The following is a 22,390-nucleotide window of genomic DNA, read 5'->3' as shown; positions in this document are numbered from 1 at the left end:
GTTGATTGAATTTGACTGAATTTATGTTGAATTTTTTGTGATATATTGATATTTGAGATAAGTTTGAGGTTCGGCCGGTTTAAGTGCAGTCAGAAACCGAATTATTCTGATAAATTTGGGGCTAAAATATTGTTGATGATCAAGTGAAATTGGTGAGATTTAATGGCCAAGAAATTAAATTAAAAACTGTGAAAAATCGATAGCCGTAAAGCTCAAAAATAGATTTAAAGTTATATATATTTTCGAAAAGATTTTAAAAAGATATTTTTGGATTTAAAAAACTGTATTTGTTATCATTATAATATTATTAATTTGATAATAAAATTATGTTTTGATGAGAATTGGGATTGATTTTATAAATAAATAAAATTCAGGGGTAAAACGGAGATTTTATAAAAGTTCAGGGTTATTTTTATAAATATAAAAAAGGGTAAAGGTTTAGATATAATTCTATAAAATATTAAGGTCAAAAATAAAATATTAAGGAGTTTGTGATTTAGAAAGTAATTTAACAATTTGAAAATAATATTTTATAAAATAAATTTTAAGAGTATTATAATATTATTTTAAATATTTGTTTAAAATTATTCATTTATATTAGAGTAAATTATTATTGTAATTATTATTTATCGAATATATTATTTTATAAGAATATTATTATGTGTATTATGAAGAAAAAAATAGAGAGTAGTAAACAGAATAATTTTAAAAGCTTTCACGAACACTGACTTAATTAAAGAATCTTATGGTTCTCTTTCCATAAAATACTTAGAGGATGGTGAGAGAACAATGTGAATATAGTTTGAACTATTAAGGATAAATAAGTAAAATACTGAAAAAGAGAGAAGATAAATTGACATGTGTGATTTTAGGAAGGTCACGAGAGGGTAACGATAGTATAGTTATGGTACCGAAGAATAAATGTTAACAAGACGTGAGTTTTGTATGTGAATGATTGTGCGGGGATGCCCGTAAATATGGAATGGCTTCTAGGAGAAGGGGTTACATGCTTCAGCTGGAGAATCAGCGCCTGCATGTACTTGCAGATGTCATGTTCGACGTACTGTAGCTAGAGAATTAGCGCCTGCAAAGAAGTAGAAACTTGCAGAGGTTATGTCGTTGGAATGCCTTATCCGACTTGCGAGCTGGATTGCATCGGGTACGGGTCAAAACTGACAAATGAGCTCGTTACCTACGATAGGAATAGACATGCATCATCCTTGTTTGCATATTTTGCATTTGGTTCGGTGTTGTGAATTTTTTGTGATTGCTTGAGTGTGTTTATTCATTGCTTGTTAATTTGAACTTCTATGGCTGGTTATTATTCTGGCTCTCTGTGTTGGGCTGCGAATGAATAAATGTGATAATACAAATTTAATTATCTACCCCCAATCCTACTAAGAACTCCCTAGTTCTTGCCCCCTATTTCCACCCCTTTCAGCTATAGGTGCGAAGGTTTAATGCTGAGCCACAAGAGCATAGAAGAGAATATTTACAAGTTGAGCTGTTAGAATTTATTTTTTTCTCTCCTTGTTAATTAGAGTTTAATTCGGAGAGGTAAGTTTTGTAATTGGTTTTGTATGTGCTACTATAATGTATTATTAACATTAAGTATGTGAAAAAGTGTCATTTGTTTTTGTTGAAAAAGTTTTCTGAACCAATCGATAGACTTACGCATAAAGGCTCATATCCTATTACTAAATATACGAGAGACGTCGTAATACCCTACTATCAGAGTGGCGCACCCAGAATCGTGACATTCTTTTTGTAAGGGTGTTACACTTCTCACTCCTAATTCCAATAAGATATCCAATAACATTTAAAATAGATTAAGATAAAAGGGTTAAAATCGATGAAATAAATAATTTATCATTATAAAACCCGATCAAATCGTAATTAATTAAATAATAAATTAAATATGAGCGAACTTGGTTAAAAAATTTAGCAATCGGAATTTGATAATTTAAAAATGATATTTGGACTCATTGGATTTTTCTGAGTCGGAAAACATAGTTTTCAGCATAAAAACGCAAATTAAAAATTTGATCGGCAGTACCGACTGAGATCTATCTGGTACTGCAGTTGAGAATATTAATTATGAGTGAAGAGGGTTAAGAAATTAGAACTTATGATTTGGAAAAGTAAAAATATTTAAAATACGATTTAAAACTCTAATCTTAAAGGTTTTGGCCCAAAGTTGGGCCAACGGGCTAAATCAAGTGAACCAGGCCCAAGTGGACCCAAGCCCACACTATATAAGAACTCATTTCAGCACAAAACAACCCATTTCCCCCCTTTTTAAGAGAGAAACACGTTGAAATGGTGAAGAGAGGAGGAAGAGAGAAACCCTAGCTACCATCAACTTCAAACCACCATAACTTTCTCTCTGGTGCTCCGATTGACGAGTCGTTTATGGCCACGCGTCGCCCAAGACGAGCTTTTCAAGTCTATCTAGGTATTTGGGTGAGTATTTTACTCTCCTCTGCCCAATTTTCGTTTTCTCCCTTAAATTTGAGTTTGGTTATGGGTGTTGAGTAATTTTATGATTTTGGTTGTTTAGGAGTGCTCTAGTATGAGTTATAGATGATATTCATCATAAACTTCAGTGAGTTGAGGTAAGAAATTACTAACCCTTGTGATTTACTAGATTTTTTAAACCATAGGTTGATGTGTGTATGATATTGGTTGTGTTAGAGTTGTTGAGTGAGATTTTGGTGCTCTTAGGAACTTGAATTTGGCTTGCAGAACTGTTGGTGGAGTTTAAAGCTAGTGCTTGGTAGAAATTTATAAGGAAGGATCAAATTATTGTGACTACAAGAGGTACGGTTTAAGTTTCATTTAAGTACTATGTGGTGTGATGAGAATTCCTAAGTTAGATGCCCCTAGGATTAGGTTTGGATTGTGTGTCTTGATTGGAATTGATATGTATAGATATTATGATGTGAAAAGTAATGATTTGGAATGAGTCTTGTGTGAATGGGTTTGTTTGGTATGTTGTGGGATTGAGAAATTGGATAATGATGATATGCTTATGAATTTCTTATGTTGAATTGAATGTATGTTGGGCCTGAGGCCGTGAACTTTGGGCCGGAGGCTAGGAAAAGTAAGGAAGGTAAGTTGATGTGTGTATTGTGTGATGATATAAGAGGTTGGATAAATTTTAGATATTGAATGTGTGAATAATTGGGTTAATTATCGGGTAATAAGGTTTGAGGAATTGAGGTGTGGAATTTGATAGTTTTTGGTGAAATTGTATAGATAAGGTAGGTTTGGATTTGGTTGAGTGTAAATATATGAATGTGGTTGGGTTGTGGTCAAATTGATGAGAGAAAATGAATTTGGCTTGTGAACCTTGGAAAAATTAGTGATTTCTGTTTTTAGGTAAAAACTAATTTTTGACCAACTTCGGCGGTCCGTAACTTGAATCTCAAAGTTATGAATTCTTCAAAATTGGGTTTTTATGAAAGTTCATTCAACGATCTTTTCAACGGTTCAAGAATAGTTGAAAAAGAAATTTTGTAGAAAAAGTTATGAAGCTTTGAAATTTAGGGTTTAAAACTGATTTCTGCAACTTTGCAAAATTTTCTAAGTCTAGGAGTGCATGCGTACGCATACCCCCATATGCATACATGTCATTCTGTTTGGCATCTATGCGTACGCATACCTGTGTATGCATACGCGAAATGGGCCAAATTGTATGTATGCATACGCATACACCCTGTTTTGCTGAAAAATGGTTTTCTTCACTCTTCAAGGATTCTCTAGCTTTTTAAACTTCTTTAACTCATCTTTAAGACTTGTGGCTAGTAATTAGACCCTAAGACTAATAGAGATGAGTTACTGAAATAAATTGATAATTTTTTGTATGAGTTTAGAAGATGAAGACTTAGGTTTCTGAAGTTGTGGGTGAACTAGCAAAGTGTTTTATTAGCAATGGCTTGAGAACTTGTGAGTGGATGGTAACTTATGGAATTAAGAACTGATGATGATTATGAGATTGTTAACGAGAGTGATGATGATGATGAGGTTGTTAATGAGAATGATGATGATTATGAGACTAATAAAGAGAATGGTAATGATTATGAGATTGTTAATGAGAATGATAACAACTAAGAGGTTGATATTAAATATGATACTGATTGTGATACACTTATTTGGGTAGATGCAGTGGCATTGATTCCACTTGCTCCGGGACGTGGTGACATATACCTGCCTGGGTAGATACAGTAGAGTGATTCCACTTGCTCCGGGTTTAGTTTGGGACTCTTGGGGTAGATACAGTAGTTAGCCCCCACTTGCTCCCAGTCGAGGTTGATTTAAGATTTGTGAAACTATCTGAGTTTCAGATTTCCTTGGGTAGATGTAGTGGGTTGGCTCTACTTGCTCCAGGTTGAGATCCGAGATTCTGTTGACCCTGCGTCGTAAGATGTGGCCGGACACTTAGACCTTTCCAGATGAGCTCTCCCCTATGGATATTTTTATTTTATTGGTTATGATTTTGTGCTTGGGGATGCGCACTCGCAGGGACTGTCCAATAGGTAGCTATCAGGATATGTCGGGTTGGCTTTGTAACCGACGGATGATATCATCAACCATAAGGCAAGCATTCATCATTTGCATATGTTTGACTTGTTTGGGTTTGCCTATTTGTTTTGGATTGCTAAATTGTACATATATGCTATGCTACCTGATTAAATGCTATTTGCTTTACTTGTACTTTAGTTGTGTATTACTTGTCTACTGGGGTGTTCATAAAAAAACTAAAATTTGGTTAACCGGTTAAAAAACCATAACCACATTTTGGCTAACATGTTTAATAAAATAATTTTAAAAATCATATCCATATTTTTTAGAATTGGTTAACCAAAACCAAATTAAAAAAAAAAACCAGTTTTTTACCGGTTAACCAAAACCAAAACCAAATTAAAATCGAAACCTAATTTCAAAACCAAATTACATACTCTCTCTCTCTCTCTCTCTCTCTCTCTCTCTCTCTTTCTCCCCCGTTCCTCTCTCTTTCTCTCTCCCTCTCTTCTTTCTCTTCTTTTCTCTCTCTCTCTCTCTCTCTCTCTCTCTCTCTCTCTCTCCTTCCCTCCCTCTCTCTCTCTCTCCTCTTTCTCTCCATTATCTCTCTCCTCCTATCTCTCTTTTTCCCGTCTCTCCCTCTACTTTCTCTCTCATTTTTCTCTTTCTCCTCCTCCTCTTTGTCCTCTCCTTTTCTCTCTACCCTTCCTCTCTCTCTCTCTCTCTCTCTATCTCTCTCTCTCTCTCCCTCCTCTCTCTATTCTCTCTCCCCTTCTCTTTCTTCTTTCCCCCTATTTCTCTCCCCTTTCCTTCCCCCCTCTCTCTCCCTTCTCTCTCTCTCTCACTCCTTTTTCTCTTTATCTCCCCTCTCCTTCTCTCTCTCCTTTCCCTCTCTCTCTGCTTCTCTCTCTCCCTCTTTCTCCCCCTTCTCTCTCTCTATCTATCTCTCTCCTTTTTCCCTCTTTCTCTCTCCTATCTCTCTCTTTCCCTTTCTTCCTCTCTTTTTTTTTCTCTCTCTCTCCCATCTCCCTCCTCTCTCTTCCTTCCCCTTCTCTCTCCCTCTCTCTCTCCTCTCTATCTTTCTCCACCTTGTCTTTCTTTCTCTCTCTCTTGTCTCTCTATCCTTCTCTCCATCTCTATCCCCTTCCCTCTTTCTCTCTCTCCTTCTCTCCCCCCTCTCTCTGTCTCTCCCTCTTTCTCTCTGCTCTCCCGCTTCTTCTCTCTCTCCTTGACCTCTTTCTCCCCCTCCTTTCTCTCTCTTTCTCTCTCTCCTCCCCTTCCTCTCTCTAATCATCTCTCCCCTTTTTCTATCTCTCCTCCTCCTCTCTCTCCTCTCCTATCTCTCTCTCCTATATCTCTCTCCTTTCTCATCTATTTTCCCTTCTCTCTCTCTCTCTCCCATTTTCTTCCTTTCTCTCTCTCTCTCTCTCCTTTTCCTCCCATCTCTTTCTCTCTCTCGCTCATCTCTCTTTCCTTTTCTTCTTTCTCTCTCTCTCTCTCCCATTTTTCCTCTCCTCCTCTTTCTCTTTTTCTTTTCTCTCCTCGTCTTTCTTTTCTTACTCTCTATTTTCTCTTTTTCTTTCAACCTTCTCTCAATCTCTATCCCTCTTCTATCTCTTTTTTCCTCTTCTTTCTAAAGTGAGAGAGAAGAGAGAGAGAAAGAGAAGATAGAGGAAGAGAAAGGAAAAAAAAGGAGAGAGATAAGAAGAGAGAAGAAGGATAGGAGAGAGAGAAGAAGAGAGAAAAAGAGGAAGAGAAAAAGGATAAATAGAGAGAAAGAGAGGGGAGAGAGAGAGAGAGGATGGGGAGAGAGAAGGAGAGAGAGACAGAAAAAGATAAAGAGAGAGAGAAAAGAGAGGAGGGGAGAGAAAAGGAGAGAGAAAAGAGAGGAGGGAGAGAAGGATAGAGAGAAAGAAAGGGGAGGGGGAGAAAGAGAGAAAGGGGAGAGAGAGAGAGATAGATAGATAGAGGGGAGGGGGAGAGAGAGAAAAGAAGGAGAGGAGGAGGGAGAAAAATGGGAGAGAGAGAGAGAGAGAAAGAGAGAGAAAAGGAAGAGAAGAGGAGAGAGAGGAGGGCGAGAGAAAGAAAAATGGGAGAGAGGGGAGAGAGGGAGGAAGAGAAAGAGAGGAGAGGGGGAGAAAGAGAGAGAGAGAGAAGGAAGAGAGAAGATGAAGGGGAGAGAAAAGGAGAGAGATGGAAAGAAGGAGATAAGAAAAAGTTACTCGTATCATTTAGAAAGAAAATTATTTATATTAGAAAAAATTATTTATAGAAAATGTTGAAAAGAGATAAGAAAGAAAAAGGAACGAAAGCAATCAAAGGGATTTCATTATTTACAAATGTTATTCGTATCATTTAGAAAGAAAAAAAAATTTTAGATTAAAAAAATTCAATTAAAAAAAAGTTTAAAAATTTGGATTTTTGTATATAAAAATATTAATTTGGGTAAAAATCTATTTTTATATGTAAAAACTAATTTAATGGTATAAAAACCAATTTTTTAGTATAAAAATCGGTTTTTTTTTAATGTAAAAACCGGTTTTTGCTTTAATAACCGGTTAAAAAGCAGTTTTGAATTTTACTAACCGGTTAATAACCGGTTTCATCATGTAAAACCAACTTGGTTAATTAACCAATACTATATTTTTGGTTAACCAAAAAACTGGTTTGGTTTTTGGATTAACCAAACCATGAACACCCCTACTTGTCTGTATTGCTTGTGTTTGTACAACTGAGACGTCCCTCATGCTGGTGTCGGTTGATGCTAAGGGCTGTTCTTGTTGAAATAAAATGAGGAGATGATTAATTAACCATGATGAATATTAAATGAGATGATTTCAGCTCCCTGGGTAGACGCAGAGAAGTGGTTTCACTTGCTCTAGGTGAGGATATGAGGTATTGATATAGAATTGTTGAGACAGAATAGTTGGTGATGGTTTTGTTTATGACTCTGATTCTGATTTGTTGGAGAGTTAGAAAATTGGGAAGCATGAAGGAGATGAATTAGATTTAGTATTCCCTTATGACAGTTTCCTATTTATGGATTAGCGGGAATATAGGATGAATATTTGATGAAAAGAAGTTTAGGATGCTTAGTGAGTTTTTATTATAGTACATTGTATTTATTTGGAACTTTTACCATACTGGGAACCCATGGGTCGGAGGTTCTCATTCCATATATATCTCTTGTTTTTCAGATGCAGGTCCATGTGCTCAGCAGTGAGCTGTGGTTTATCTGAAAGACAGTGAAGACCTTTAAGATCTCTCATTTACATTTTGCTTAGATTCTCTCCATTTTTGTTTTTAAAGAACTCATGCTATGTATTTAATCCTTTTGAAAAATTGCCTATAGAGGCCCTTGTGTATCTTTTGGGAGAGATTAGGAGATATGGTTGTCAAAATGCTTTTATACTGTACCCTAGCTGGCTTGAACTTTTCAATTCAGAGAAGAGTTATTTTTCAATATACTCTAATTCTTAAGATGAAGAACGACACTTAATTCTTGACTAACAATCAGTGTATTAATCAAAATAGAAGAACAATCATATTAATCTTTCAAAATAAATAGAGCTCCTAACCTTAACAAAGGAGATTAGTTTTTCATGCTTTCAGAGAAAACCTAATATTATCAAGTGTAAAAAGTGTCGAAGAAGAGAGGCTGTCTGTGACTTATCTCCTTAGATACTAACCTAAAAAATTTCAAAATTCTAACTTAAAACTAAATCAAGTTAAAACAAAATCAAATCTAATTCATAAATATTTTCCTCCAGCTAGGCTTTTGATCTTTTCTCTTGTAGTCCTTAATCAATGCTAGGATTCATGGGCCTATGTAGAGCCTTGAATAAATCACTTAAGTCTTGAAGAATTGGATGTCTTGGTGAACAACTTAGGGCCTTTAGAAGGTGACACATTTGGGTGTGGGACTTGCATCCTTGGCCGTGCCACTTGTGATTGGGCTTTAGCCTAATTAGCCTCTGTTTGAGTCTCACATCCCACGCCTATGGAGCCAAGTGCCACGGCTAAGCAATTTTGGCTTTTGTTGCTCTCTGTTTGATCCAAAAGTGGCACGTGAAGAAGTCCACGTTAAACGTGGCTTTATTTAGCTTCTGTTTTCCTCCTTGGCATCCCACAGACGTGAACTAAGAGTTGTGCGTACGCATGCTGGATGTGTTCGCATGACACTCCTTGCAGCATTAATCGTGCATACGCATGCTAGATGTATATGCATGATTCCTTTTGATGGCTCTGGTTGCGTGTACGTATGGGGTTGCGTACGTGTGACTCCCATTTCTTCTTCTCACGTTGTACGGCTACACTCCCACGTCCAATGGCTGGCTTTCATTCTTGGTTCCACTTTGCTTCTATTTTGCTTAGCCGTGGCACATGAAGAATTCCACGTTGCATGGCCAGCTTTCCTCATCAAGTTGGTGTCCAGGGAGTTTGCTGTTTAGTCCATAAAGCTCTATGAGTTGCTTCCCCTTCTTGTGTCTCTTGTGTCTCATTAAATATAATGCATAAACATAAAGAAAAATAAAGAAAGGAATGCATTGCAGAGAAAGTAAATTTGCAAGAAGACTAAAGAGAATATAAAACAATAGAAGGAACCTTATAGAAAAGTGAACTCTGAACAAGATCAGAAAGTCTTTGTAGATATAAAATTGCAAGAGTATTTTTTTTTGGAGATAAATTCCAATCCTTATTCCTTCCAAATTCTGTCTATTTATAGCCCTTTTAAACCAATCAAATTTTATTCACATGCTTCACATGTGAGAAAACCAAATATAATTGTTTCCACCACATAAATAATGTGAAAATCGTCCTCAACTTCTTCAATTGCTAGCCTATCCATTGCTTCGATTATAGAATCTTGCCTTTGACATACATTTCGATCTTTCCTTGCTCATTGATGCCTTTTCTTCGATCAACTCAAAAATATGCTTTGATAGAGTCCAAACAAATATTTTTGATATGTTCATTGCCAAGTTAAATTATTTCGACCCAACAGTCACTAATAGACAAACAGCAATTTAAATAATTGTTCGTACTTGAAATATCATATTCCCCTATCCAAAAACGATATGCATGATAATTTGTCAACATTGTATCTTTTTTACAAATAGAAGAGGTATTTTATAAAAATGAATATTGGGATGTGGTCGGTCAACATAATAGCTCAAATCAATATCAGATATCTATCAATTACGTTATTAGATATTAATTAAATAAATGTTCAATTTTTTCTATTAACAATACTATGTAACCAGTAAATATTATTATTTTGAGTTAGTACTTAATCAGCAATCATTTATATCTATATTTACAAATATTTATACACAAAAAATATGTAATTTAAATTTATATTTATCAAAAATTGCATACATGAATCAATATAATTTATATTCATATTTTTTAAAATTTATATATATAAATTAATAAAATTTATTTATTAAAAATAATTTAACATTTATATTGATTAAATAATAACTAAAATTATTAAAGATTGCTGGTTCTTAGAATGTCTGTTTCTTCTATATTAGATATTAATTAGATAGAAAATTTGATTTATGGCATGCAAAAGAATATATATATATATATATATATATATCACCCCGATGATGATTATTTTGAAACATTAATTAAACAATGAAATGAAAGAAGGGATTGATCACCAACGGAAATGCATCTTCTCCAATTTTTTTAACACTTGACAGAATTCAGTGTGATCTCTCACCTTTGATTCTATAAGTGGGACCAAAAATAAATAAAAAAAATAATGAATATTTAGATTAAACACTGCACACTATCAAATTTTTTTTTACTGTAGAAGATCCACTCCCGATCACCAACAACCCTTGTGGTCTGCATCAGCATGGGTTATCTACAACAACATTGTACGTGCAGATAATGCAATTTTTTATTTTTTGTTGTGTACAGATAATGCAATTTAATTGTACCAACTACTGCCAAAAAATAAAATCAGAAAGAAATATGCGGTGGGCACACAGCCGCACACGAATTTGAGAAAGCTTATTCATTTCATTATGTTTCATACTTTCATGACTTACACCTAGGAATTGAATTCGAAGCTGCGCATTGAAAATGCACGGTGAGCGAATTTTTGGTGTATTGATTTCACGTGTTTCTGTTGGTATATGGTATTTATTATGCGTTCTGTCACTCGTTGATATTAATATGCTATACATTTGTTGACCGACCCATTATAATACAATATATCAAATATGCATAGTATCATCTGGATTTTAATCAGTAAAAATTTTAGACTAATTTCTTTTATTTTCATAATATATATATTCAAAATTTAAATTTTACTCGAAAAGAATTGTTAGCCGTATCAGTACTTTGTGGTAGTAAAGGATAGATATAGGTGGATTTTTCCCTTTTTGTCTATACTAAGAAGATTTTTTTTTTGTCTCAGTTTTATATCTATATTTCAAAGATAATAATGAACTTCGCTATCATTGGACTTAATTATTTCATAATTATGAAAATTATTTTTCAAAAGCAATAGTAAAAGAAGTTATTAGTGGAAGACTACAGAAATATTTTATAATAGAAAGCAGAAGTAATTATTTTTTTATTCAAATTACAACCAAAATCATACCGTGTATAGCTTGTCTGCTAGTGAATTTCGTTTAGATGAATTATACGTCGGCAATGAGAGATCAAGGAAGTGGATACCTGCAAAAGATACTCTGACGCTCAAGTCAGTAAGTGAATAATAGGTTTTACAAATTGCAATTATCTGAACAATCTTCTTACTCCTTTCCTTTATATCTGAAATGAAGAGTAACAATTATGTCTCTGAGTAAATGATGCTTTAAACGGAGAGTAATAGCATGTCCGAGCGTTTTGGTCCTTGTTTGAGTGACTGTTACTGACAGTCGATTTATGACATTAATAGCCGAGTTATAACGTATAACCGACGTATAACGGTCAAATAACAGCTCCCAAGTTTGGTCGGGTGATTTTTGATGAAATAGGTTGAACTTTTATTGGGTTATAACTCGGCGTTTTGAGAGGCATGTGGAGTCCCCAACTTAACTTGTTTGATCAAAACAAATTTCAAAGAATGTAAATAGTGAAAGGATTAAATGGAAAAGTATAAGTTTTTCTTGAACAAAAAAAAAAAAAAAAGAAAAGTGGTCTTGTCATTAAATGGGTAATAACTAGCGCTCCAATTTTCAAGGTGAGTGATAACCATTGGTATTGATAAAAATAACAGATGTGATTAAAGATATGGAAGTGAACCATTTTGCATATATGTTTGGAATTCTGAAGGTTTTCATTAAAGCAACTTCAGTTTGATTAAAAACGCTTTGCAAGAGTGAAACATGAGTAAAAGAGGTCATTTTCTCTTTCATTTCTGGTTCTGATTTTTTCATCTTCTTTTACCATTTTCTTTCAAAAAAATATGGGTGAGAAAAAGGAAAAATGAAAAATGGAAGATGTTAATGATGGTTCTTACAATTGAGTTAGTGAGGATGTGAAAATTTGAGGTTCTTTGTTTGTGGACACGGATAGTGTGGTTAAGATTGATTTTTCAAAAATAGTTAGGAAGGGTTTTGGGGTGAGGATTGAGTTGCTTCCATGCACTAGGGTTGATCGTGTTTTTCATAGAAAAATGAATTTTGAATTTTTTTTACATGCATAGTTGTGTTCTTGAAAAATTGCTTGTTGAAACTGTCTTTTACGTCTTTTGAATGTGATGTTTTAAAACAACTAAATTGTGCTCCATCTCAGCTCCATCCGAATGGTTGGGCTTTTATGAGATGTTTTAAAATTTTGATGGAATTTCTGGAAATAAAACCGTCTCTTGAGTTCGGAAGGGCTTTGGGTGAATCTGAATAGTGCTCCTGGCTTTTCGGTTTTCAAACTCTATAAGTCGTCTTTCAAGGATTCTAAGTAAATGTTTTTGAAAGTAAAGTCGGTCGATGAGGATTTTTCTTTCTATTTGGATGAGCATATAGGTGAGAAGTTTTCTCTGTACTGGTGTTCGCAACCACAAAATATATTACGTCCAGAGGAGATCACTCCTCGAATGAGTGTAAAATACGAGTATTTGGTGGAAGTCGTTGATAGAAAAAATTTAATATCTGTATTTGATTTGCTTCCATGGGAGAAGGAAAGAGCATCTGTGGTGAATTATTTCGGTGAGAATTGTTGAGCTGTTAAAAGATATTGATATTTTGAACGCATTTTTGATATTTATTTACTGGTTTTGTAAGTGAAAAGTATTTCGAAGTGTCTGCGGCGAGTTTGAGAGCTCGTCCGAAGATAAACAATTTTGAGAAAGAGGGGTCTTCCTCTAATCGCAAGAAGATGGATGGAGATGGAGAGGTAAATCAACCAGCCTCAAAAAAGAAGAATTTTCTATTTAAGAAAAGGAAGGCGGATGTTATAAATTTGGGTGATGAGATCACTGAGAAGGAGAAGGAAATTCCTCTGGAGGAGTTGTCGACATTCATGAGCAAGCAAGAGAAGCTCCATGGGTTTGCCAAGGATGGGGATGGTTCCTCGGTATAGGATAAGAGATTTTCGTTTATGGTTGTAGCTGATGAAGTAGTGCAAGCATTTTTTGATGTTTCTTTAATTGATGAGGTCCGGGATATTGGTGTCAACCAATATCTTCAGGTACAAAAACTGAAATTCATCTCTAAACTTTTGTGATGATAAGTTGTATGTTTTTTAACTTTTGGGTTGTTTTAGGTTTTGGGTTTTTGCTTGGCTAGTATAGGTCGGAGCCAAGAGAGGAGGCATAAGAAGCTGTTACAGAAAAATGATGAGTATGTAAATCTGAACGAGGAGTTGGACTTGAAAAAAAATTGTTATTTTGGATCTTAATAAAAAATGGCTGAAAAAGATGAAGAGTTGAAATTCAAGAAGAGTAACCATGACAAAGATGTATAGTTGTTGAAGAAGAAGAAAATTGATCTTTCCAATTTGAATGACCAAGTTATTAAAGTTACTGTGAAGCTGAAGAATATGGAGAAGGGTCGTGAGACCGAGGTTTAAGATGCCTTTGCTAAATGATTTGAACGTGTTGTTACTCAAGCAAAGTTGTTAGCCCCCGAAAGTGATTTCTCGATGATGGATCCAAGCAAAGTAGTTAGAGATGAAATTTTGGTGGATGATGAGGATGCTGCCGAGGAGGATGACAACCTGGTAAATTGATGTTTTGTAGTTTGTTTAAAAAACATTTGAATGGTTTGATGTAATTTGCCAATTTGTCTTAGCCTTTTTGGGATTTATAATAGGTAGGCTTTGAACTGATTCTTTTTTATAATATTTAATCACTGTTTGATTATATGATCTTCGTTTGATGAGCTTGGATTTGACTTTTCTAGGTTGCTTTGGCTATTTGAAATAGGTAGTTGGTTGAGACTGATCTCTTTTGGATAATATCTGATTTTTTGATATTTGATGAATTAGTAGATAGATGTTTGATTGAATGAGTTAGGTAATGGCTATTTTGGATTGCCACTGATGTATTAGTCTCCATTTCTGACAGGGGTTTAATAGAAGTGAATTGTTTGGACGAGAATATCTCGTTAGTTCACCTTTGTTTGGTGATTTGATTGATGGTTGAGTTTGATTGCCCACGTTTAAACGATGCAAATTTGAATTGAACAGTTATTGCAAATGGATAAATGTTTGTGATTGTTCGATATTGGATGGATGATGATGACTAAATTGTAGGTTAGGATTTTCTCCAAATAGATCTTTCGTTGCAACTATAGGTCCGAACCAACAATTAGGCAATAATCAAATTATCATTCTAAAGATTGTCACAATTCAAATCAAATTAACCGAGAGTATTTAGACTCCCGGGTCGTTCTCCCTAGGAACTAATGCCGATGAGTGCATACAATTTTGGTTGTGGGGAACAACGGGTGTTTTCAATAATAAGGAAGCAAACAAATAAAGAGATAAAAGAATAAGACAAAATTGCAATTAATAAAGCAATAAAGGAACAAAAGAACTATGTATGTAATACAAATAAGTAAGACTCAAAAGTAATGGAAAAGTGGTTCAAAACATAAATGAAACCTTGACTTGGGATGAGTTATGGAATCCCTTCCTTGCCATAACCACAACTGTGATAATTATGATGGATTAATCTCACTAAGTCAACCCTCACATCGGAGAGTAAGTTAAATAAGCATAAGTGTTCTTAACCCACAAATCCCAGCTTGCTTGCTAATTATCTTAGCAACAAATTAGCGTTAGTGGGAACAAGAACAATTAACAACCCAAGAATTATCACTAAATGTTGGACATTGTGGCTCTAGTAATTCATACACTCATTTCCCCCAAGGCAAGGGGTGGAAATTACCCCATAATCAAAATTGGCATTTCATCAAACACATAGTGGGCATAAACATAAAATATGGCAAAATTGGTAAATTAAGGAAAGCTATGAACCACAAATGCTCAAAATCAATAAAGGCAACTCAAACAAACATATAAAAGTCACCAAACATCAAATTAAACAACTAGGAATCTAAAATTGCAAGACTATATAAATATGGAGAAAGGAGATGAAAATAAAGGCAAGTGTAGAACAAGTGTAGTAATTAAAAGAGAAATTAAAGAAATACTTACAATGAGATAGCAAAATTCAAAGCCAAAATTGAAGTATAAAATGCTACAAACCCTAATTAAACCTAAGGAAACTTGAAAGAAAACCTAAACTAAACTACCCTAAAACTACTCCTAAAAACTCCTCTATGAAGTATGGTAGTGTATGGTATGATATATGGTTGCTTCCCCCTTCAAATATGCTCCAAAGCTTTCAAAAATGGGCCAAAAAGCCCCCCAAAACGCGAGTCCACGTGACTTTTTAATGGAGGCACGCGTTGGTACCTGTGCGGACGCACAGATGTATGCGGATGCACAGATGTGTGCGTTCGCACACTTCGCTGAATTTCCACTTGTGCGTACGCACAGAGGGTTGTGCGCACGCACACTTCGCGATGCTCTGGATTCGCTCTGCTTAGGTTCTTGTGCGTACACACAGGTTGTTGTGCCCACGCACGCATGCTGATTTCCTACTTGTGCGTACGCACGCTTGCTTGTACGTACGCACACATGGCTGTGTGCTTCTCTTTTGTTTTCTTCATGCTTTCTCCCTTTATACATGCTTCCTTCCACTTTTGCCTTGCCAAACTTTCCTCTAGGACCAAAAATCACTCAACAACATGTCATGGCATCGAATGGCATAAAAGTGGGATTAAAAATCACTAATTTAAGCTCAAAATCGCATGTTTTCATATTTAGGCACAATCTAGAGAGAAAACACAAAAACATGCTATTTTAGTGAATAAGTGTGAGTTTATGTGATGAAATCCATTCAAATCAAACCAAAATACATCGTCAAATATGGATTCGTCAATTCTCCCACACTTAAACAATAGCATGTTCTCATGCCAAACCAACAAGAAGAATGATAAAAAAGGGTAATCAACTTATTGAGTGCAACTATCTATATGCATGCAAGTATGTATATACTATATATACCTATATATTATAGTATCCTATTGAATTGGTGAAAACAAACAATCAAATTCTCAAGCATGTATATAGACATATAGGGCTAAGCAAAGAAGTAGCTCAATGCAATCAGAATCTAAAGAATTGATTCAACTCATAAAAAAGAAGCAACTTGCAAGAATGCATGATAAGAAGTATGGAAACATAGAGTTGAGTGATCGAACCCTCACTAGGTGTGTATGCACTTTCAACGCTCCGTGTTTAGGGTTTAATCACTCAAGTCTCCTCTAATCATGTTTTCAAGGATTTGCTTTTTCATCTAACAATCAACAAGTATTTGATGCATGTATGCAAGTATCATGAGGTCTTTAGAAGGTCGTAATGGGGTTGGGGTAAGGGTAGGATGAGTACATATCTAAGTGGACTAAAGGATTAAATCTTTGATTAGCTCAAGTACCCAACTCAACCTATATCAATCAACCCACAAAAAAATGCATTCTAGCCACCCATTACTTCTTTTCACACACATTCATGCTTTAATTTCTATTAAAAACACATATGCATTTCTTATTCCTTTTTTTTTTCTTTTCTTTGGGGGCAACCTTTGTCCCCTCTTATTATTTTTTTCATTTCATTTTTTTCTTTTCTATTTTTTTTTCTATGACAAATGCATATGGTTAAAGCAAATTGATACATGAATGTGCACCCATTTTTTCCAATTTTTTTCAATAATTACTTAAAACAAAATTTTTCTCTACCAATGCTTCCCAAAATTACCTAAGCTAATCAAGGATACAATCCAAGGTAAATCATAGTTTTCCGATTAGGGTTGTGATGTGCTAATAATTAGAACAAAGGGGATTAAAAAGCTCAAAATGGTTTAACAAGGGTAGATGCAAGGGTAAGGCTATATGGGTGAGTAAGCTTAATTCAAAGATGGCCTCAATCATGCTAAATGCATTCAAGACATCAAACTTCGGAAATAAAGAATCAAGTAAAACCAAGCTCACAATCATAGAAGGAGAAAAATCACACTATGAACAAAATTAGTGGTTAGAATGTGTAACCACTCATTAAAGCTCAAAAACTCACAAGGCATTTTGTTCTATCTCTCTTCTATGTTCCACAAAAATTCATTCAAGCAAGTTTAAAAATAATTTTTCAAATCAATTCAATAGAAAGCCCTAAAAACAAAATTCTTGAAAAATCCTTGTTGTTTTTCACCAAAATTATTTTCTATATGTATGTATGTTGTGATGGATGCAATTTTTTTTCAAAATTCCCTAGTTCTATTCCTAATTTTCAACATCCAAAAATTAACATGAACAATTAGGAAAAAATTGAACTAGGTGCTATACTATTCACATCATCCAATCACAACTTCTATCTATAAAATATATACTAAGAAAAGATGCAAAAATGCAACATGCAATAACTAGAAATAAACTATGCATAAGCTAAGATATATATACTAGAAGAAAATGCAATGCAACAATCAAAAGCACTCTAAATATCTACAAGAAACATAATAAAAAGAAATAAAAATAAAGTGCAAAGTGTTCAGAAAAGAAAGTTTACGCCCCAAAATGACGAATCCTCCCCCACACTTAAGCGTTGTATGGTCCTCCGTGCACAAACACAATCCAGGGAGAATGTCTCTAGGTTCCTCCACCTTCGGTTGGCGGATGCAGGGGCTTGGATTGTGTGGAAAATCGCCAAGTCCACTGTATTCTTGGCATCTCCATCCTCAGTTTTCTCCTCCTCTATCGGCTCCTTGCCTTATGTCTCATCCTAAAAAAGAATGGATAAAGTATAATTAGAAATCATAGGGCAAGTAGCATATAAGGGTAAAGGAGAGAGTAAATAAGCATCTAGTTGAGGAATTTTGCATAGTTGTGTGGTATGATAAAAAATTGAGCTATGTATGTATTCCAATTATGCGCGCGGTTAGAATACACGCAATGGTCGGTTAAAATGGCATCCACACAATCACAAGTAATAATGAGTTCCTCAATTAAATAGCCTAAGATGCAACTAAGAGATGAGCATCAATTAAACACAAGCAAGCTTAGGCAATTGCAACAAGAGTGAATTGAATTTAGGAAATATTGGATATTGAAGGTGTGCAAGTGAAAGAGCAAAATTGATATATAAAATAGCACAACAAACAATAACCAATGCAATGATGAAAAGAAAATTACTTATTCATCCTTAGGAAAAATCAAATAATCCCACGGTTAAGGTGTTTGTTACAAAAAGGTGACAAACTTGATAGAATCAAGTTAAGTCAACTCAAAAAAATGCAAGGCATTAGCAAGGAACAAATACCTTGTTATGTGATTATATTGACTTAAAAATCATGATGAACAAGCAACTCAATTCAATTCACTAAACTCCATGTGCACTCATAAAAGTTTCACCTAACATGCAACAAAATGTACATGCACAAATCCAATTAGGTGATAGTAATTCAAGGCAAAGTATAAGTGCATTGATGAAATTCAAGCAACAGCAACCCAATCAATCAATATGCAAACACTTGCAATTTATTTACCTAACAAACAACTTAAAGCAAAACAAATATAATTACTAAAACAAAAATGAGATGCAATGAAAACAAAGTAAAACAAGTAGAAAATAAGGTAAAAGATAGAGAAGAGAGGGATGGAGTAGGCGGGAAGTGCGTTAGGGCTTATTTAAAGTGGAATAGGAATGTTACCCAAAACAGCACCTGTGCGCACGCACAGATATGTGTGCATACGCACAAAAAGGTAAAACAGGGGGTGTGTGCTCGCACAAGGTGTGCAAGTGCTCCAAACAAAAGGCGAAAATAGAAGTGTGTGCACGCACAAGCCTGTGCGCGCGCACAGTACGTTTTTTTTGTAACTGATGGATCATGTGTGCGCGTGCACAAAGGTCCGTGCGCACGCACAAGAGCGAAAAGGGGTATGGGGTGCAAGCGCACAGGCCGTGCTGGCACTGCAAACAGAGGGCAATACAAAGAGTGTGCGGGCGCACAGGCTTGTGCACTCGCACAGGTCGCGAAACTCACAGTTGTGTGCGCATGCACAGCAACGTGTGTACGCACAGATGCCCTGTTTCAAAAAAAATTTTCTTTCAAAAACTAATGCATTAAGCCTTAACTCAACCCAAATTCATCCCCAAACATTCAAAACATCACAAAATCATGATCCATATGCAAATTAACATATCTAAGCTCAAATTAAACTAATCCTAAGCTAATTAAGACATGTAATAAACTAAGACTATAAACAAAGAGAAAGGGTAAGAAAGATGTTACCATGGTGGGGTGTCTCCCACCTAGCACTTTGGTTTATAGTCTTTAAGTTGGACTTATTGAGGAGACTCTAGCTAGGGTGGCTTGTGTTTCCACTCTTCCTTGAACCTTCATCCATGCTTGGTCTTTGACTCTTGATAAACCACTATTTTATAGTTTATAATGTGTTTAATTGTGTGGTTTTATCATGATCTATACCCATTTATTCATATGATTAGCATGCATTTATACTTCCTTCCTAAAATTATTATAGGATTGAAAACTTGCTTCATAGAGACTTTTAATTATGTATTTTAATTCTCCTTTATTCCATTCGATGCCGTGATCTGTGTGTTAAGTGTTTCAGGCTTTATAGGGCATGAATGAGTTGGAGATTGGAAAGGAAGCTTGCAAAATTGGAAGGAAAACAAGAAATTGAGGAGATGACCAGCGAGAAGTGACGCGGCCACATGGCTCACGCGACCACGCGAAAGAGAGGAAATCGCAGTGACGCAGCCGCATGGCTCACGCAACCACACGGATTGGAATAGCACAAGTGACGCGGAGGCATGGACAACGCGCTCGCGTGGCAGGACAAAACGCCGAATGACGCGTTCGCATGAATGACGCGATCGCGTGACGTGCGCGATCTGCATAATCTGCAGAATTCGCTGGGGGCGATTTTGGGCCCTGTTTTGACCTAGTTTTTGGCCCAGAAAAGCAGACTAGAGCCAGAGAACATGCAGAAACCAAGAACAACATTCATTCTACACAATTTTAGTTTTTAGATATAGTTTTACTCCTCCTCTAGGTTTTTCTCTCTACACATTCATAGTTCTTAGGATTTTATTTCTATTGCTCTTTGCATTGGGATATTGAGAAGAGTTATTACCTCATCAAGACTTTGTCATTCTAGTTCATTTTCTTTACTTGGCTTTACTCTTTCATGTCCTTTAATTTACTCAATTTTACTGTTGGATTATTTTAGAATTTATTAATACAAGAATTACTTTTATTTTTAATTGATTCCTTTGAGTTTTATTTATCATGTCTTTCTTTAATTCGCTTTCCTATGTTATGAGTTCTACATTCACAATGAGCGAGTAGTTCCCTAACTTGATGGGGAGTTGATTGAAAGGAACCCTTGAGTTGGGATGCTTAAAAGAAAAAATTGTAATTGGGTTTATTGTTGGAATGCTCTCTAGTCACTAACACTAATCCTTTTCAATTGAGCAGATTGGAACTTGTGAATAGAAACAGCATTCCAACTTGTTTGACTTTCCCTTACCTAGTAAGGGATAACTAAACAGAACAACCTTCAATTATCAATTAATCTTGAGAGTACTTCAACAAGAATAGGGCTTCCAACTAATCTACTCCCAATCAAGGCTTTTATTTAAATTATTTAATTTCTCTAATTTAATTTCCTGTTTATTCAACTCAAACCATTTTGAAAACATCTGATTAATAAAATAGCACATCTTTCTGCAACTCATTGGGAGACGACCTGGGATTCATACTCCCAGTATTTTAATTTTAATTTTTGTGACAACCCTTCTAAATTGATAAGCGGATTCCTGGTTGGTTAAGAACTATACTTGCAACGCATATCTCATAACAATTCTTAATTCGCCAATTTCCGCCACGTCAATTTTTGGTGCCGTTGCTGGGGAGTTGCAATAGAGTGCTAAAGTTATTAATTGGAATTTATTTATTTGTATTTTATTTTATCTTGCTACTATGAGCTGCTTGTTTCTTTCGCTAGATGACGCGTTCACTTCCTGATCCAAGCTTGCCAGTATTCGATCCTGAGATTGAAAGAACTATTTCACGAATAAGGCAAGCTCGGCGTCGGTTAGTCCTCTCTGAGGGCAGATATGAAACGTCATTTGAGGAAGAAACCAGCCCCCGTTCTACTGATTCGGTTGATTTACGTGTAGGTGACATGGCAGCACCTAGGAGAGTTACTATCTAGGAGGCTGGAGCCCCTGATTTTACAATGCAATCGTTTCAAGCGCATCACCCAGCGGTGGCTACAGACTTTGAAATAAAGACTGCATTGCTCAATTTGATGCCCAAGTTTCATGGCTTACCTGCTCAAGAGCCTATCAAGCACCTGAGAGATTTTCAAGCAGCCTGTTTTACTGTCAGGCGTGATGGTGCAGATGAAACTTCAATTTTGTTGAAAGCTTTCCCATTTTCTCTTGAGGGAAAGGCAAGAGAGTGGTACTACACTCAACCCGCAGCAACTGTATCCAACTGGGATACACTTAGAAGAGAATTTTTGGAAAAGTTCTTTCCAGCTGAAGTTACTGATAAACTGAGGAAAGACATTTCCATGATTGTTCAGGACGAATCTGAGACTCTCTATGAATACTGGGAGCGTTTCAATAATCTTCTGGAAGCATGCCCCCACCATATGATTGACAAGATAGTGTTACTCGGTTACGTCACACAGGGCATGAGGCCCCAAGATAAGACCACATTGGAAAGTGCTAGCAATGGGTCCATGAAAAAGTACAAGACCACTGATGAGGCATGGCAATTGATCAGCGACTTAGCTGAATCCACTCGGAATCAAAGGCAGAAACAAGGCCGTTCAAAAGCCGTTGCAGAAGTATCCTCTGGCAGAGAGACTGCTGCTCTAACTCAGAGTATCTGTGAAATGACCAACTTGCTGAAGTAGATGCAATTGAATCAACAACAAGTTCAGCAAGCTCAACCTTCTCCACCACAGCAAAGCCAACAGTTCGTCCCACAGAGAGTTTGCGGAATCTGTGCTGATTATAGTCATTATACTGACGAATGTCCGCAGCTCCGATAGGAAAATAACACCGTGGCAGCCACTCATAACTTCTATGACCGCCCCAACCAAGGGTACAAACAAGATGGCAATTATAGCCATGGATGGCAGGACAATTCTAACCAGAATTGGAGGGACAACAGCAACAGAGGAGGCAGAGACAATCAGGGAAATCAGAGGTGGAATAACAACAACAACAGGCAGCAGAACCAGAACCAGCCTTACAGAGCACCTCACCTGAGGCAATCCCAAGGACCACAGAATACCCAACAGCA

The 22,390-nt window shown here is 35.8% G+C and overlaps 1 non-coding gene across 1 annotated transcript; it reads right to left on the bottom strand.

Moving 5' to 3' along the window:
• Window positions 1-21,629: 21,629 nt before the first annotated feature.
• Window positions 21,630-21,737, bottom strand: LOC148570972 (small nucleolar RNA R71). Its single transcript, XR_015908045.1, has one exon. It is a non-coding gene; the product is annotated as a small nucleolar RNA R71 (small nucleolar RNA).
• Window positions 21,738-22,390: the final 653 nt, after the last annotated feature.

The sequence above is a fragment of the Arachis ipaensis genome, chromosome B3 (genome assembly GCF_059453495.1).
Source record: "Arachis ipaensis isolate K30076 ecotype BB chromosome B3, ASM5945349v1, whole genome shotgun sequence".
NCBI lineage: Eukaryota > Viridiplantae > Streptophyta > Magnoliopsida > Fabales > Fabaceae > Arachis > Arachis ipaensis.
The sequence above is the reverse complement of the archived record's forward strand: the minus strand, read 5'-3'. Positions and strand labels throughout refer to the sequence as shown.